The following is a 13,227-nucleotide window of genomic DNA, read 5'->3' on the forward strand; positions in this document are numbered from 1 at the left end:
TTGACTTCCAGCTGCGTCTCTAGCTATGGCAAATTACTTAATCTCTTGCCCTGCCAAGTTGCTTAATCTCTTCAAGCCTCAGTTTCCTAATCTGTACAATGGGAAAATTATGCCAACTGCAGCTGAGCATATGCAATCTGCCTACCCCTCTCTTGGTTCTGGTAGCACCAACCCCCACAGTTCTGTCCCATCCTCTTGCTGCAAGGGTGGGCATGTGACCTGCCCTGGCCAATTATAGTTGCCTCTCCCCTGTCCAATGAATAGATATATGACCATCATGGGAACCAGTCAGAGTCTCCCCAGGGAGTTTGCTCTACACACAAAGAGCAGGCCTCTCTCTTCTCCTGGGACTGAGGGCTGTAAAGGCCATCTGGGCCTCGGCTGCCTTGGGCATCTTTCCCGCTGTTTGGGGAGAATGTGCCTGACAGCCCAGCCAATGCAGAGGGGAGTCAGGTTAAAAGCTGGAGCTAATGGGAGACAGCCCAGACTAATTTTACTCCCTGGGCCCAGCTAGGCCTAAAGTCCACTCATGCTTTTATCAATTAGGTGAGCAATAAATTCCCTTTTGGGCTTAAGCTAATTTGAGTTGGGCTTCTGTCAGTAGGAAACAAAAGAGCCCTGACCAGTATATCTTTCTGCAGGGCAGTTGTATGGATTAAAAGAAATCGTATTGCCAAGTACTTGGCATTTTGAGAGAGACCAGCAAGTCTGGTTTTCTAGTGGAACCCTATAGACAACAGTGGAGAATGGGAATGGACTTTTGGTCCCAGTATATGACAGGCGTGAGCATGTGACCCCAGCTGGGCCAATCAGAGTGTTTTCGTGGGTGGTTCTGAGAGGAGCAGCTGGGCAAATTTTTTTTCTCCTGGGCCACTAAACTGGATTTCTGTAACCTGCAGTGGCCTGCAGCCACACTCCCTGTCCCCTGAAGAAGCCCACTTGTGGTAGGAGAGAATGACACAACACACAAAGAAAAGAAATTAAAGGGAAGGCAGAGTAAGGGAGCCCAGGGACGTTTGGGAGCCTAAGCCCCCAGCATTCTGAAGCCAGCTGCCCCCTCCCCTGCACTTCCAAGTACCACATGATCCAATGAACGGCTCTCTTTCTTCATCTTGAGCTGTCTCTTACCACTGAAGGATTCCTGGCTAACGTGCCCAGAGGCTGCCTGGGACAAGGCCATAAAAGACCCACAGGGTCGGCTGTGCAGCTGGGATGGTCTGTCTCTCATTCCTGGTCTGGAAAGGACCAATCCTTTCCTGTCAAGCAGCTCTGACATCCAGTGTCTGAGCCAGACTGAGTCCTGCAGTGGGACAGACAGAGCCAACGCAAGGCACCGATGCCACATTCAAATGCCCCCTCCAACTACTGCCTTTCAAACCCTTTAACTAAACTGTTGCCCTATCCGATAGGTGGGCCTGTTGTGATGACTGATTGGCTAACAGATTTGCTTCTCCCACCCACCTTCTGCCCAGTTTACAGAAGAGGTTGGGTCCCCCTTCACCCCTGGTTGGTGAGCGTGAGAGTGTGAATGGTCTGGGCTGAGCCCCCATGCCAGATTTGAGAGGTAGAGAAATGCATAGGCAGGGGAGCTCGGGGACCCTGGGGCACCCCCCTAACACCTCTGTGTGCCCACATGTCTTCATTCATGCATTACTCCACACATATTTATTGAGCAGGTTCTATGTGCCAGGCGCTGTGCTAGGAATAATGATACAATGATGAACATAACAAAGCTCACATTCTAGTGAGGGGAGACAACAAATAAAATAAGCAAAAAATACATAGCATGTCAGATGTTAATAGGTGGCCAAGGATGGCCTCTCCAAGAAAGAAGTTGCGGAGCAAGGAGGAGTGTGCGTGGCATGTTCATGAAATGGCAAGGAATTGCTGATTGGACTGTAAAATGGTACAGCCACTTTGGAAAAAAGTGTTTGGCAGTTCCTTACAAAGTTAAACAGGGTTATCATCTGGCCCAGCAATTCCATTCCTAGGCATAGACCCAAGAGAAATAAGGACATATGTCCACAGAAAGACTTCATGAATGTCCCATAGCAGCATTATTCATAATAGCCAAGAAGTGGAAACAACGCAAATGTCCATCAATGGATGAATGGATAAACAAAATTTGGTACTTGCATATAATTGGTGCTGAACATTAGTTATTCAGCAATATAAAGGAATAAAAGTACTGATACATGCTATGATATGGATGAGCCTTAAAAATATACTCAGCGATATAAGTCAGTCATGAGAAAACACATATTGTATGATTCCATTTATATGTAATGTCCAGAATAGGCAAATCCATAGAGACAGAAACTAGTTTAGTGGGTGTCAATGGCTGGGGGCAGAGGCAGTGGCTGCTAATGGGTCAGGGTTTCTTCTTGGGAGTGCTGAAAAGGTTCTGGATTTAGATAGCAGTGAAGGTTGCGTGACCTTGTGAATATACTAAAAATCACTGGATTGTACATTTTTAAAGGATAAATTTTATGGTATGTGAATTATATCTCAGTTTTTGAACAGAAAGAAAGAAAAAACACACACACCAGGAAACCAGTGCTTCTGAGAGTGAGGAGGATGCCTGGCACACAATAGTGTAGAAGTTGTTCAGTACATATGTGCTGAAGTAACATGAAAGCGAGAATAGTTAACTCCTTCACGGCCTCTGCCTTTTCACTGTTAGGAAGAGACCTCTGGCTCCCAAAGTGGTGAGAGCCAGGGAGCACAGCTCCCTCTGGGCCTGGCTAGTCCCTGTGCCTTAACAGGTGTGAATTCTCACTCAAATTCCTCCTGCTTCAGGGGAAGACAGGGCACCTGAACCAAGGAAAAGACAGATGACTTAGAACAATCCTAAGCTTCAGGTTCTCTGCTTCCCTGGGCCTGTCCTTCACTTTTTCTCACACATGGAACCTGCACTGGGCTCTCTGAACCTCAGTTTTCTTGCTTGTCAATAGGAGATAAGGGGAAATTATTTTCAGCCTTTGGCTCAGGGCCTGATGGAGGCAGAAGAGGTAGTGCCTTTGTGTGATGGAGGAGGGGACTTCTGAGCCTCTGATGTGATGCCCTGGAAGCTGCAAGCATGGCACCTGTGTGGGGGGGGGGGGAGACATAGTAAGTCATGGGCCGTCACCCAACATGTCCCTGAGGGAGGGAGCCCTGAGAAGTCTAGTTTCCACCAGTTAGGTGGGAAAATGAGAATGGTTTTGAAAACAGAACACTGTCCAGAAAGACAGGTGCCTGGGGAGCCCTGGGCACTTAAGATATCAGCATGTGGGGCCATGGGAGGGGTCCTGAGGTGGAGCCATAGTGATGCCACAAACCAGCCTGAGGCACAGGCTCAGCCTCAATGTGAGGAAAGTCCAGATGCAGCTCAGATGCTCTCGTGAAGATGGCACAGTGGGTGGCACAGCGGGAAGGAAACTGGGGACCCACTGTAAGAGGCACTGAGTGGGGCCCTACTCGGGGTAGAGATGCATCGAACAGTCTATTCCTGGGCCCTCAAGGGAGGAGAAAGGGCACATCTGTTTGTGGTAAAACACATTGATTCCTTAAACCTCATGACAACCTGAGAGGTGGGGCACTGCTCTTATTCCCATTTCACAGGTGAGGAAACCTGCTCTGCTCAGAGAGGCGGAGCCACTTGCTCATGATGACCCAGCTGAGAGGTAGCAGAGCCGGTCGGAGGTCGGGTATATCTGACCCCACAGTCCAAGCTCTCTCTCAGCTCTGCCCCCTGGAAAACTGAACTAAGGAAAGAATTAAAATCTGCTCCCAGTAGGGTACACAGGGAGCCACCTGGGCTCCCAGCTCCATCACAGAGTTTGGCTTCATTAATTACCCCTGAGGTGGCAGCTGTGGAGATGGGGCATTGAGGAGGTGGGACGGCATAGGGATGGAGCCATGACCCCCAGACTAGTCCTGGGCCCTGCCTCCACCAGGTGGCCCCAGAGAGAGGCTGGACTAGTCCTGGGCCCTGCCCCCACCATGTGGCCAGACAAGCTGCAGGTTTTCGACTTGGGGCTCCAAGGAGACCCTCTGAGGAGTCAGTTTCTCCCCCACCCCCAGGTCTCCCAGCCACCGCCACACCACCCTCCTGGGCCTACCTCGCCCTCAGAGCTGCTTGCCCTGAGCAGAGCTCACAGCTTTTCCTGAACTAGGGCTGGTACTCCCCTTCCCCATGAAACCCCAATACCCTGCTCCTGGGCCTTTGAAATGTCCTCCCATCTTTCGAAGTCCCCTCTCTATGAAGTTTTCCTTATCTTCAGGCAACGTTCTTATATGTGCATTAAGCATTTCCTCTGTGCCAGAAGCCTGAACCCAGACAAAATTCTCTGCTCCACCAGCCGTTGCCAACAGAGAGGTACACACCAAGACTGCAGGAACCCAGGATTGGAGGGAGGAAGAGCCAGATAAATCATGATGATGTAAAGGATTTTGAAAATAACGAAGCATTTAGAGAGACAGGAAAGGAGGGGGCAAAAGGGCATTCTAGGCAGAAAGAATGTGGGGTTTGTCCTGTCTTGAAGGATGAGCAACCTCCCCGTGGACCTGCCATGTTCTAACCCCTGTTCGTCTGTGGGAATCCTGAGAGAGGGGATTGGGCCATGCTTCCCACAGAGCCTCAAGAGCAAGGAGCTCAGGGGGAGTGTTGGATGGGACAGATGGGGACTGTCCCACATTTAGCTCCTCCTCCTGGGTGAGCTTCTACCTGAGTATCAGCGATCAGAACACTGATTCTCTGCACTCTTCGTGGCGACCAGGATGGCCACATATCCTTTTGCCCTTTGTAGAATGAGTAGACATGAGTCTATTTTAGAGATGAGGACTCTTGAGGCTCAAGGGGTCAAAACCACAGAGCCAGAGGTGCAGCTGGGATCTAAACTCCAGTAACTCTGGCTGCACAAAGTCCAAGCTCTTATTCACTTTTCTTAGTGCCATTGCCTGGCAGAAGGACCTAGCCATAAATTAGAACGGAGGCACAGAAAACAGCCCTGGATCCCCTAGAGGCGGCAGCCAGGCAGGCTGGGAACCACTGACCTCAAACAGGCCTGAGGCAGGAGGGGCAGGGGCTCCTGGAGGAAGCCAAGCCCCCGGATCCTGGGCCGAGCGAGTCCAGATCCCCACCTAGTGGTAGGAGGGAGTCACTGCCTCAGCTCACAGACAGCTCTGATCCAGGTCACCCGCAACCCACTATCCAGCAGGAAATGCCTCCTCCCCGGTCCTGGGTTCCTCGGAAGAGAAACGAGGCCCCATCAGTGGTCATGTGCACTGGGGTTCATTGCCCTCAAGATTTCTCTGCAGCAGTCCCATCACCTATGAAGGCTCTGTCCTTAACTGCAGACACTCCAACACACAGACCCTGCGGGCCACCCACTAGCCTAAACCTCTACCTCTGGGCCAGATTCCCCAGGCTCAGGAACTTGGGAGCCTATTACCCCAAGTGGCAGGGTCCCATTGGCTTGTGCTGGCTTCTGGGACAGGAGAGGTCACCCAGGTCTGGTGGGCTCAACAATGGCTGCTGCCCAGGGAGGAGAATTTGGCCTGCTCCAGAGAGCACCCCAGGCTCCATCCCCGGGCTCCTCTAAGCTCCTCCAAACAGGCAGACCGGCTCAGGGGGGCAGGAAAGCAGCATTCACTGAGTCAGGAACTGTTATAAATAGCATCTCACTTAATCCTCAGACAACCCCATGAGCTAGAAACTGTTATCTCCATTTGGAAGATGTGATGGGGGAGGGGCAAAGTAATTTGTCCAAGTCATACGTTCATTGAATACTAAATACACATTGATGTGTGTGGGTACCTCACTCAGAGGGGAGAAGGCTGAGGGAACACTTCCTGGAGAAGGGGCCAAAGAACCGTGTTTTGAAAGAAGACAGGAAGAGACTGCAGACAGAGAGAAGAGCATGTGAGCCCGAGAAGGCCCTGGGGCAAGGTGAGCATGATTGACCTGAACATCTCCGCTGGTGGACAGTGGGGTGGAGCCCTAGGGTGGAGGAGTAGGCGGGACTCATACAGGCCCCACTGCCAGGCTAAGGAGTCTGGTCTTGGCCTCAGGAGCACAGGAAGGCTTTGGAGGGCTTTAAACAGGGCAGAGACCCCAACTCATCCACGTTTCGGGAGGGTGCTAGTTGGCAGGAAAGGTTTGTTGACAGATGTGCTGGGAGGCTCCCAATGGTGCCAGGTGGAGAGGCTTGTCCTGGAATTGGGGAGAGGGGACAAGGTCCTTGCTCAAGACAGGGCTCAGTGGCAGCAAAGGCTGAGAGGCCAGAGGACAGCAGAGCCTCACGAGAACAGCAACTTGCCCAGCACCACGGTAGAGCAGAGTGTGAGGGCCGGGAGGGCCTGGTTGTGGGTGCCCTTACTCCATTCGGGCTGCTATAACAAAATGCCACAGACCGGGAACCTTACAAACAACAGACATTTATTTCTCACAGCTCTGGAGGCTGGAAGTCTGAGATCAGGGTGCCGGCAGGGTCCGGTGAGGACCCTCTTCCTTCTGAGTCACAGATTATGTCTCCCTGTATGCTCACGTGGTGGAAAGGGGAAGGGGTTTCTTTATAACAGCTAAATCCTATTCATGAGTGCTCTATCTTCGTGACCTCAGCACTTCCCAAAGGTTCTACCTTCTCATACCATCACCTTAGTGGGAGGTTTTGACATGACATTTGCGGGAACATAAGCATTCAGACTCTAGCAGCCTGGACACTTCTGCAGAGTCAAATCCTCAAGCAAGATATTTGCCCTCCCTGGGCCTCTGTTTTTCAGGAGAGAGAGGAGGCCCCATTGGTTGGGACAGTGACCCTTGGCCCTCACAGGGCTCTCTGCGGCTGATTCCAAGTGGTCTTGGAGATAGGCTTCTTGTCCAGGGCCTGGGTAAGCACATTATGAAGGGATCAGATGTGGGCCCCTCTTCTGGAGGGAGCAATTCATTCATTCATTCGCCAAATGTTTTTTGCACTCCTGCCATGTGGTAAGCAGCTTTAGGTCAGGGTACTGAGCAATAAGCAAACCAGACACCAGCCCCACCTTGAGGAGAGCCAACGATTTCCTAGGAGACAGAGACCTCAAATAAATGTATCCCCTCCCAGAGGAGATGTGCCAGTGCAGACGAGTGGGGTGGGAAAGGGCTTGGCTTTGGCAAACTGGGGACCTGGGGGGAGCCTCAGAGAGGCTGAGAAGCTGGTTTCTCCATGAAAAATCACTCCCACCAAATGTCTTTGCGTGGGCATGTCTCTGTGTGTCTGCATGTGTGTGTCTGCGTGGTAGGTACACGCATATATAAGGCGTGTCTGTACGCGTTTGTGTGCATTTGTATTTGAGTGTTTGTATGTACATATCTCTGTGTGTATGCGTGTGTGCTTGTCTGCGTGTGTTCGCATGTGGTTGTTAAGTGAATGTGCCTCTGTGTGTGGGGAGTTCATATATGTATATATTTGTGTGTCTTTGAGCGGGTGAGTGTTAGCGTGCTGTATATGAGTCCCCATGTATGTGCATGCATGTGTATCGATGGGTGAATCTGTGTGTGGGTGTCTGTGTGTGAGTGGTAGGGTGACCTGCTGGGTGACTTGTTCAGAAACAGAATTTCTCAGAACATGAGATAACAGCACCAAAACCAAAACTGCCATGGGCCACTGGGACAGATGTGGGAGGCCAAAGCTGGAAGAGTGGCCAGCCTCTCTGAGAGCAGAGTAAGACCCAAAGTCGGGTCAGAGTGAAGGAACTGACCCGCCAGTCCACGGCTAAATAAGAACCAGTCCCTTGAAAGCCCACCACAGGGGGCTTGAGCCAAATGCCGCATGGGACTAGGAAGCCCCAGGTTGTAGAGCAGGAACTCTCGGGAATCCAGGAAAGAGTACAGCCTGGGGTCGGCCAGACCTTGCTGAGACCCATGACCTGCTTCTTAGCAACTCTATGACCTTGGGAAGGTCTAAGCCTTGGTTTTCTCCTCTGTAACATGGGAATAATCATACCCACTGCCCAGTGCTGAGAATTAAATAAGAAAATATATGCCCAGTGTTAAGTGTCCATTGAGTGTTTCATGGCTCCTCCAATTAGGTGAAACAGAAGGTGCCGTGGGGCCAGAGGGTATCAAGTTCTCTTCGGGATGAAAATCAATAATAAGGAGACCAAGCATGAGCTGTGCCTGAGCTTGATCTGAGCACTTGCCATGTGACATCTCAGGTAACCCATCAACACCCTGCTACTGTTTTACACAGGAGAAGCTCCTCCCCACCACAGGTCCCTGGCAAGCCCCACCAGGTGACAAGACTCAGGAAGGACATCTTCCCCAGGTCTCCCAGACTTGGACTGAGTCAGGCTGCTTCTCCCACAGACACACCTCCTGGCCCCTTTGCCCTTTCCCAGCTGTAAGGCTGACTCTCACCCATCATCACTTCATTAGCTAACGTTTCCAAGGACCAGGCCAATGCGATTGTGAAAGAGCTCTTCCTTTATTTACCGGATGGCCTGGAGTGTCATCGTCTGTGAAGTAGGCATTCACAATCAACACCCTGCCAGTGAGAGCTCCAATGTGAAAGTGCTTTGAACACCACAAAGCCTTTCACACGGGTAAGAAATTAGCCCAATGGAGACCCCAGTTCTGGGGGGCACCCTTAAACGTGGGGGCCTGAATGTCCTTCATTGGTATTCCTTTCTCCCTTCGGGAAGAAGTCAAGTGAATCAACAAGCTGTGGTGCTGGGTGCCAAAGTCACCCTCCACCAGTCTGCCTCTCCTGGGGTGGTAGAGGGAGAAACACATCCCACAAGAAGTGAAGGCAGCTGGTCCAGCCAGGTCCCTAAGAATCTCAGGACCTGGAATGTGTGATTTTCTTTTCTTTTCTTTTCTTTTCTTTTCTTTCTTTCTTTCTTCTTCTTCTTCTTTTTTTTTTTTTTTTGAATGTGATTTTCTAATTGTGAGTTTATCCTAGCCACCAGCCCTACCCCTAACCCAAGAATCTCAGCATCAAGAGCCTAGGTCTGTGGATGACCTTGCCTATCTCCCAGGCTTAGGTTCCTCAAACATTAAACGGAAGTATGGTTTCTGCCTCTATTCTGAAGAAGTTAAGGCTGGGGGGATGGGGGGCGGGGGTCACTGGGAACTAGACCAAGGCCAACTAGTCACTCACAGATCAATTTGATTTTAGTCCAAAACACTTATTTTCAGGATGAGGATTCTGGGGCCCAGAGAAGAAAGTGACATTGCCCAAGGTCACACAGCCAGAGCCAGAGCTTGATTTCTGCTTCTGCAGGAGATGGATATGTAGATAATTAACTACTCATTTACCAAAGGTTTGATCCTGCCCTGTGGTATACATTGAAGGGGAAAGAGCTGGAAGGCTAGTGCAGGGAAGACATCTGGCTAGGGTCACACAACAAGTCGATGACTATATGGTGGTGGAAATGATGCTGGCTGGTGTGGACTGGGCTGCTTTCTAGCTGTGTATCTTTAATTAATAATAACGGAGATCTGAGAATACAAAAATAATGTCCAAGAGTGCCAGAGCTCATCTGGGGACATTAAGGATCAGCTGGAATCAGGCTTCCAAGCCCTGCCCCCAAATCTAACTGGAGATCAGTCCACAGGGCCTCATTTAAACCTGACCCAGAACCTTGGCTTTTAACCCAAGAGAGAGATTCTCAGGCTGATCCCCGTGCCCTCCTCATTCCCCACTACCTCCCACTGGAACAACACAGATCCAAAGCTTCCCTAGGGCTTCTGGCACCTGAGGCCTCTGTCCAGAAGGCAGACACCAGGTGAGCAACAAAGCAGGGCTTGCCCAAGAGTGCGATCCATAAGATCGGCGTGGGGGTGGTGAAGAGCTGGAGGAAGGCGCCTAGGTGGACCTCCTGGTCAGATGAACCCCAGCTCCCCCACAGCCACGCCAGCAGCCTCAACCATCTATCTTCCCCGCAACCTCGCACTGTCGAGTAGGCCGGCAGGCCAAAGCGGATCCAAGCCCACAGCCCCATATCTGAGAGGCCCAGAAGGCTGGAGTCAGGCGACCTCCTGGTCCCAAGATGAATGGCGAGGGCCTCAGCCCAGCTGGGAACTCATGAAGCGGCTGGTCGGTGTTTGCAGCCAGGACCTCGCAGGTCCGGCCGATGGCACCGCAAGGCGAGGCGGGTGGGGGTCGGGGACGCGGCCAGGAGAAGGGAAGAAGGGCCCCACCCCGAACCTCGGGCGCTCCAGTCTGCAGGCCCGTCTAGAGCCCCATTTGGGCTGGGAGGAACGCCTCGATCCCTCGGCTGCCTGTGCGGTCCCTGAGCCTGGAGCTACGTCTGTCTGTGGCTTTGTCTCCATGCCCATCGTGCTGCGGGTCTCTATCCATCTTCTACTCTCGCCCAGGGCTGGCTGTCCGGACACCGCCCCGCTCCTGGCCTGCAGCGCCATCTAGTGGGTACCTGGAGGAGTTGCTGCGGCCCTCGGATACAGCCAGCTCTCGGTTAGCTCCTGCCTGGAGCTATGGAAAGTCCCCAAAAGAGGGCCCGAGTAAAGAGGAGCGGCCATTGGCCCTGGGAACCCAGTGCTTAGGGAGTGGGTGCGTGTGGGGCGAGCGGATCTGCACCTCTAGAGAGCTTGAAAAGAGCTCCAAGGGCAAACCAGAGTCCCAGGCGCGTTCACAGAGGCATCAACGCATTGAGGGGTGGCTAGGCTGCACTCCCGAGGGCGCTCCCATAGTAGAGCCCAGAGAGGGCCCAGAGCTCAGGCTCCTTTCCCATTGCCCCTTTACTCGGGCGCGCACGGGTCTCCCCTCTGCTGTCCAGTCCCTAGAGATGGAGCGATCGGCCCCTCGCCAGACCCTGCCTGCCGGGCTGGTGCTCCTGACTTTGTGGTCAAAGACCGCGAAGGAGGGATTGGATTTGAGGTCTTCCCAAAACGGGATATGAAGGCAGGCTCAGAATTTAAACCTCTGTATCATCCAGACTCTGTCCCTCGAACCATCCAATTCGTGGGAAATTGGCGGGGCGGAGCTCAAACTGAGGAGTTCACCTGTGGATGTCCTAGTTGTCACCAAGCTGAACGCGTCCCTCTGGTTCCAAGATGCCCTGCGTAGGCGTTCGCTGTACGCGGGGGAGGTGGACTCCAATTATGCACCCTTCGGTAGCGCCAGGCCACTAATGCTCAAGATTTTTCTCTGCGTCAGCATTTAGTTGGTTGCCGGGGGCGGGGGGGGGGGGGGGGGGCTTGAGGGATTGGTACACTCGGATTAACCGAAGAGGAAATGAGGTCCCCTAGATCTCGAAATCCACGCTGCCTTGCCGCTAGGGGTCTCACAGAGCCCCCATACCCAAACCTCCAATCTCCAAGCTTCCCTGTGAATCACAGTCACAATCCCACACCGACACACACAATTCCCTCGGATCGCACAGTCCCAAAGCACAAGGCCTCGCGGCGACACATCAGGTCACCAACAAGCCTCAACGACCCCTCAATCTCCATCACCCCCAAACATGCCCTGCACATATGTCCGCGGGCGCTGGAGATTTTGTCGTCTGGGGACCCTGGTGCCAGGCCCTGAAGGGTTAAGGAGGCCTTGGGACACTGGAGCGGCGGGAAGCGGGGCGCCTGAGCTAATTGGTGACCCCGGGAACAATAAGAGCTGGAAAGCTGGTGGCTTAATTGGGCCAGGCAGTGGCCTGGCCTTTTGTCTTAGACAAGGCCCTACCACCGGCCGCGCGGTTCCGGCAGCCGAACTCAGGCTCGCAGCTGGAACCCAGCGGAGCGCTTCGAGGGCGACTCTGGGACGGGACGTGCACGGCGGAAGGCGGGGGAAAGAGGGGACGACTCTCCTAGCTGCCCCTGGGGCCCGGGGCCTCTCGACGTCTTGGAGTATCACTCCACTGCAGCGACAACGCGACGAGAATGCGGCCGCAACGACGCCGCCCTGCCCTGCCTTTGCAGCGACCCTCCTCGGGGTCCCCTCTGTGCCTGGGCCCCTCCCGTCGCTCCAGGTCGGTGCTGCCCCCTGGTGTCAGCAGCCCGCTCCATCGGCTGCTGCGAACCCGCAGTCTCTTGCCAACTTCCCTTCCTAGACGTGTTGACGGTGAGAAATTGGAAGCAGCGAACACGCGGTTGCTCTTCCAACCTTAGAGGCGTTTTTAGCCCAAATCGACCTCGAATAAGTGCACTACCCAGGAGGAATTCTATTTGAGCTGAGAAAGGGACTCTCTGCCTTGCCCCTCCTGGGAAAGTCAGATTCAGGGAAGCTGGAGCTCACCCTCCCGGAGCTGGAACGATCTTCTTTGCCCTCCCACTCGTTCGTTGGCCAAGACTCTCGCCAAATTCAACGTTGCCAGAGGCCACCTCCCCCACTGGAAGAGGCGGACATGATTCTCTTTCCTTGCAAATGTGTCGGCCCACAAATGTGTCCTGGGCGCTTGGAGGCCCAGATACTGTCAATTCCACTGCCGCCTTCACCCTTCCTCCATCTCACCATCTCTGGTGTCTCTGGTGGGCTGGGGGCCATTGCCTCCTGACCCCCAAAGTCCCAAGGTGGATAGTCTACTCAGCCAAGACGTCGCGGATCCCGAAGGCTTAAAGAGGAGAAAACTGGGAAGAAGATGAGGGGCTCAGTGATGGAGAGACCTAGGGGTGAGTTGGGGGAGTGACCTCTCATCTCCCATCTCTTCCCACTGCTAGGATTAGGGGCTGCAGACATCTGTTGGCTGGGCGAGGAGGAGAGCAGATATCTCGTGGCTAGCTCACAGAATGCTGGCGGGAGGCAGTTGTCCTTGCAAGGGTGGGCCTCAGGGAATTACTGGCCTAAGGAGACTGACACAGTGGGGCTCCCAAGGAGATCCGCAGGGGAGCCCATTTTTATACAGAAGGAAACGGAGGCAGGAAAGGAATAGCCTATTGACCTACACTCCCCAACGCCCCGAGATATTTAGATGAGTTACACAGGAGAACTTTCAGTCTAGACTTTGACACTCTAGGCAACAGCCCTGACACGGAGGAAATGTTTCTTTTTGAGGCTCAGAGGGCAGAGAGATGGAAAAGGATTCTAGGTCTGCGGTCTTTGCGGGACCACAGCCAAACCTTTCCTCGGAAGGGAGAGAGGGAGCCTGGATCACCCACCTAGAGGCGCTAGAAAGGGATGCGTTTCCACCAGGGTGCCCCAGAAGGGGAGCCGGGAGTCCAAGGAGTGGCTGGAGCGGCGGCCAGAGGTGAGTGGCCAGCAGAGGGAGCACGGCCCCCGGCCTGGGACGCGGCCCGCGCTAGGAGCT

This window comes from Pteropus medius, unplaced genomic scaffold (assembly GCF_902729225.1).
Source record: "Pteropus medius unplaced genomic scaffold, Ma_sr-lr_union100, whole genome shotgun sequence".
Lineage (NCBI taxonomy): Eukaryota > Metazoa > Chordata > Mammalia > Chiroptera > Pteropodidae > Pteropus > Pteropus medius.